General features: G+C 40.4%; 1 pseudogene; it reads left to right on the top strand.

Moving 5' to 3' along the window:
* Window positions 1-1,614: 1,614 nt before the first annotated feature.
* On the top strand, window positions 1,615-2,643 carry LOC114897817 (annotated as a pseudogene).
* Window positions 2,644-5,731: the final 3,088 nt, after the last annotated feature.

Genomic DNA, 5,731 nt, shown 5'->3' with positions numbered 1-5,731 from the left:
CCACCTGGAAACTCTCCAAACTTCATACGATTGGGATTTTATGGAGGCTTCTTCACGCAGGGATGATCAATTATTAACTCAATTTTCAGCCCCTCTCACCCTTCTAGAGAAGTGGAGAGGGGGGGGAATCGGGAGGTGGTAAAAATTCCAAGCCTCTAATCGTAGCTTAGTCTTTCTGGAGACCAGGAGCCATCAGGCACCCACCCAGAGTGGCCTCAATAGAACAAAGGTTCCCCTGGTGCTTGTATCACTTAGGAATTTACAAGGAAGGGTTCTAGGAGCTCTGTGCTTGGAATTGGGGCCAAAGACCAAGACATATATTTACTATTATCTCACAGCTTCCAATTTTTCAACCTACATACTCATTGGAGCTCGTACCCAGAGTCACTGTCTGTGTTACAATGGGAAAATGTCCTTACTATTTTCAAAAGCCAAGCCTTCCTTTGTCACTGGATGCCACCCTCTCTCATCTCTGAAGGACTTGCTCCCACATTATTCCTTCTCTCCTTCAAAACACCAGTTTCCCTTTCTCCACTGGATCATTCCTGTGAGCATAAGACATGTTCCATGGTTTCTCAGCCAAAACCGAAAACCCAAGACAAACCTTCCCTTCACTCCCTCATCCCAAGCAGGGCAACATTTCCCGATTTCACTCCACAAAAAAAGTTCATGCACTTTCATGTCCCATTCACTCTTATAAACAACATTTTGGTTTACATATATATGTTTCATACGTATATACACACACACATATATATGAAAGAATATATAGGATGTATATGTACAGTCTGAAAAATAATAAAACGAACACCTGTACCCAACACCCAGCCTAAAAAATAGAACCTGAGCAGGACCTCAGAAGCACCATCTCCCTCCCCAGTCACTTCCTCCTCTCCCCCCACTGCTATCCCGAACTCTGTGTAAATCATTCCTTTGCTTTTTCTTTTTAATGGTTTTTTAATACCCACATATGCATCCCAAGATAGTATATTATTTGCTTATACGTATTTCAAAACTTTTTATGAATGGAATCATTTAGTATATATTCCCTTGTGATTTAAAAAATTTCTACATACTGTGGAATTCCCTGGTAGTCCAGTGGTTAGGACTCTGCACTTCCACTGCAGGGGGCCCGGGTTTGATCCCTGGTTGGGGAACTAAGATCCCGCAAGGTGAATGGCATGGCCAAAAAAAATTAAAAATTAAAAATTCTACATATTTCTTTAATTCATGCATGTTTATGTGTACAGTTATAGCTCATTTTCACTGCTGTATTCTTCTGTACAACTATACCACAGTTTTATTTATATATTCGACTTTTAATGGACATTTGGCCTGTTTCAATTTATGGCTGTGAATATCGTAAGGCATACCTTCTGCTGCAGATGGAAGGGTTCTTCTGGGGGTGGAGCTGTGAGGCTGGAGGGAAGATGGGAGGGTTTCCGCTTCTCTGGGAGAGGAGCCGCAAAGTTGGAGGGAATGTACACATCCAACTTTATCAATTTTTAGAAAAAAACAATGTATTCCTCTTACTGCACTTTCATTAAATAAAATCCTATTCAGCCTTCTCTCCATCTGTTAGTCAAACAGAGCTCCACAGGCTATTTTCTTATAATGTCATATAATGAAATTTCAGAGCCTGGGCCTGAAAAGTATTTTTTTCATTACTCAGAGGTGAGTGCTGTTCCCTGCTCCCACACAGCCGCTGGGAGGACAATATTCAACATCACAAGAGTGGTTCAAAGAATCTGCTTGACAGGTGAGAATGTAGGGGATCGGCTGCCTCGTGTCAGAGGGGAAGGGGTTGAGCCCGGGAGGAGCCAGGGCTTGCGAAGGTGTGAGTGGGTCCAGCAGAAGGAGACAGTGTTTGAGTCCATCGTCAAGTTCAGCCTGGCCTTAGCCGTTGCAGGAGGCGTGGCAAATTCTGCCTTGTATAATACAGATGCTGGGCACAGAGGTATCCTATCACCTTTGACCCGTTCTGTGGAGTGCAGGACATTGTTGTAGGAAAAGGGACTTGCTTTCTCATCCCTTGGGTACAGAAACCAATTATCTTTGTTTACCGCCCTCCAGCACGTAACGTGCCAGTAATCACTGGAAGCAAAGATTTACAGAATGTCAACATCACCCTGCGCATCGTCTTCCAGCCGGTTACTAGCCACTTCCCCGAATCTTCACCAGCATCAGAGAAGACTCTGATGAGCACATGCTGCCGTCCATCACTACAGAGATCCTCAGATCCGTGGTGGCTCACTGTGATGCTGGAGAACTTATCACCAGAGAGAGCTGGTCTCCAGACAGGTGAGCAATGACCTCATGGAGCAAGCAGCCACCTTTAGGCTCATCCTGGATGACATAACCCTTGACACATCTGACCTTCGGAAGGGAGTTCCCAGAAGTGGTGGAAGCCAAACAGATGGCTCAGCAGGAAGCAGAGAGAGCCAGATTTGTGATGGAAAAGGCTGAGCCGCAGAAGCAGCAGCCATCATCTCTGCGGAGGGCGATTTCAAGGCAGCAGAGCTGATAGCCAACTCACCTGCCCCTGCAGGTGACCGCCTGATTGAGCTGCGCAAGTTGGAGGCCTCGGAGGACATCACGTACCAGCCTGCCGGGCAGTCGGTGCTCTTGCAGCTGCCCCAGTGAGGCCCACACCTCCTGAGGCCATCTGGACCACAGCCCTGATGATTCTCAACATCACCTTCCCTCTTCCACCCCAGAAATCACTGTGAAACTTCATGATTGGTGTAAAGTGAAGGAAATAAAAGTTAAATCACTTCAGATCTCTAACTACTCTATCAAAGACAAAAAAAGAACCTGCTTGTTTGGTTCAAAACTTTTAACGGAATGTGTCCTGTTCTCCCATGTAAAGTGGACACATGTGACTCTTCATCACTATTGGCAACTCAGAGCAGCAGGGTCTTGTTCAACTCCTATGACTTTAGAAATTGTTGCCACATCCTGTGAAAATAACCACCATGTGAAAATAACCTCCAAAGAAACCAATATTTTGTTGCTTCTCTTAATTCACTGACTTAATTATAATGTTATAATAAATTGTCTCAGTATTCCTAAAAGTTATAGATACTTGAAAAAAACTTCTCTTACAGATCAGAAGAGGATCATGGCACTTTTCTCTTACATGCATCATGGAAAAATCAAAACCCCTGCTAGATATGTTATAATATTTAACAAATCATCCGAAAGTCCTTGTATCATCTTGTCAACACTGGGTAATCAAAATTGTTTTCCAAGGCAGCTGTAACACTCTCCAATCCCACCAAAAGAAGATTTTCATTCCCATTACTCCACACCCTTGCCTAGACTTGATATTGACTAACTCCTTAATGTTTGCCTAAATTGGAAAGATATTCTCCTACGTTTTCTTCTCAATAGTTCAATCTTTGCTTTTTGTATTTAAGAATTTAATCCAACCAGAATTGATTTTGTGTGTGTGTGTGTGTGTGTGTGAGTTATCTATTTCTTTTTTTCCATATAGGTAACTATTTGCCCTAACACAATACGTTGAATAGTCTACCCTTTACCCACTGACCTACAAGTTCCATTTCCATTAATCAAGTTTCCACATATATGTGAATCTGTTTCTGGGCTCTCTAGTTCCATTGGTCTATTTACTGTCTACAGACTAATGATACACTGTCTTAATTACTAAGGCTTTATAATAACTCTCAATATGTGGTAAAGTAAGCTTCCCCATCTTCTTCTAGAAGTTATTTGGTTATTCTTGGCCCTTTACTCTTCCATGTATATTTTGGAATCAACTTCTCAAGTTACATACCCACACACAAATCCTATTGGAATTGCATTGAATTCATTTATCAATTTGTAAAGAACCAATATCTTTATGATATTTTCTTTATCCAAAAACATGATCCATCACTCCATGTATACTGACCTTCAGTGTCCTTCAATAAAGTTTTATAATTTTCTCCATAAAGGGCTCTCATGTATTTTGTTAGCTATATCCCTACGTTCCTTATATCTTTTTCTTGCTAGTGTAAATGATATCTTTTATTTCTTAATTATATTTTTCAGACTCATTGTTCCTCATATGTAAAAATTCCATTGACTTTTTCATTTTTTTAGAAAAATGATAGATGTTATTTTTTAAACACATTTGAATTAATAGAAAAATTGATCAGAACAAAGAGTTCTCATATACCGCCTCTCACACACACACTTTCCCCTACCATTAACATCTTACGTTAGTGTGGCACATTTATAAATTGATGAACCAGTTAATACATTATTATTAACTAAAGTCCATTTATATTAGGGCTCACTGTTGTGCTATTATACAGTTCTATGGGTTTTACCAAATGCATAATGTCACATATCCACCGTTGAAGCATCACACAGAATAATTTTACTGCCTCAAAAGACCCATGTGAAAAAAACAAAAGACCCATGTGCTCCACTTATTCTTTTTCCCACCCCACTAATCCCTAAACCACTGGTGTTTTTACTGTCTTTCTATTTTTGTCTTTCCCAGAATGTCATGCAGTTGAAATCATACAATATGTAGTCTTTTCAGACTTGGCTTCTTTCACTTAGCAATATGTATTTAAGGTTCCTCCATGTCTTATCGTGGCTTGATACCTCATTTTTTGTTTTTCTGAATAATATTCACTGTATGGATGTACCATAGTTTGTTTTTCCATTCACCTACTGAAAAACATCTTGGTGGCTTACAAGTTTTGGCAATTATAAATAAAGCTACTATAAACATTCATGTGCAGGTTTTCGTGTGGACTTAAGTTTTCAAATCCTTTGGGTTCATACCAAGATACGTGATTGCTGGATTATATGTTTAGCTCTGTAAGAAATTGCCAAACTCTCCAAAGTGGCTGTACCATTTTGCATTCCCACCAACAATAAGTGAGAGTTCCTGTTGCTCCACATCCTCGTAAGTGCTTGGCATTGTCAGTATTTTGGATTTTGACCATTCAAATAGATGTACAGTGGTATCTCACTGTTTTAATTTGCGATTCCTTAATGACATAGGATTCTGAACATCTCTTTAATGCTTATTTGCCATCTGGATATCTTGTTTGATGAGGTAACTGTTAGATCTTTTGCCCACTTTTTAATTTTTTTTTCTTTTCTTTTTTTTTTTTATTTTTTGCGATACGCGGGCCTCTCTCTGTTGTGGCCTCTCCCGTTGCGGAGCACAGGCTCCGGACGCGCAGGCTCAGTGGCCATGGCTCACGGGCCCAGCCGCTCCGCGGCATGTAGGATCCTCCCGTACCGGGGCATGAACCCGTGTCCCCTGCATCGACAGGCGGACTCTCAACCACTGCGTCACCAGGGAAGCCCTTGACCACTTTTTAATTGGGCTATTTGTTTTCTTATTGTTGAGTTTTAAGAGTTCTTTGTATATTTTAAATAACAGTCCTTCAGCAGACATTTGTTTTGCAAATATTTTCTCCTACCTGTGACTGCAATTGTTTTTTATAGGTAAAGTTTTTTCCAGCAATTTTGCAAAACTCTCTTGTTAGTTTTAATTATATATTTGAGATTCTTTGGAGTTTTTTACATAGTCAGCTATATCATCTGCAAATCATGACAGTTCTGTTTCTTCCTTTCAAACCCATATAATTTTAATGTTGTCTGTTATTTAGTTATCTCTATGCCTTTAGTTAAGACCTCCCAAGCAATGTTTCCTTGATCTTAAATGAAAGTTTTTGGCCTTTCAAGTTTTTGTCAAGTTTTG

Source organism: Monodon monoceros, unplaced genomic scaffold, assembly GCF_005190385.1.
Source record: "Monodon monoceros isolate NGI ecotype Baffin Bay Population unplaced genomic scaffold, NGI_Narwhal_1 Super_Scaffold_18, whole genome shotgun sequence".
NCBI classification, from domain to species: domain Eukaryota; kingdom Metazoa; phylum Chordata; class Mammalia; order Artiodactyla; family Monodontidae; genus Monodon; species Monodon monoceros.
The sequence above is the reverse complement of the archived record's forward strand: the minus strand, read 5'-3'. Positions and strand labels throughout refer to the sequence as shown.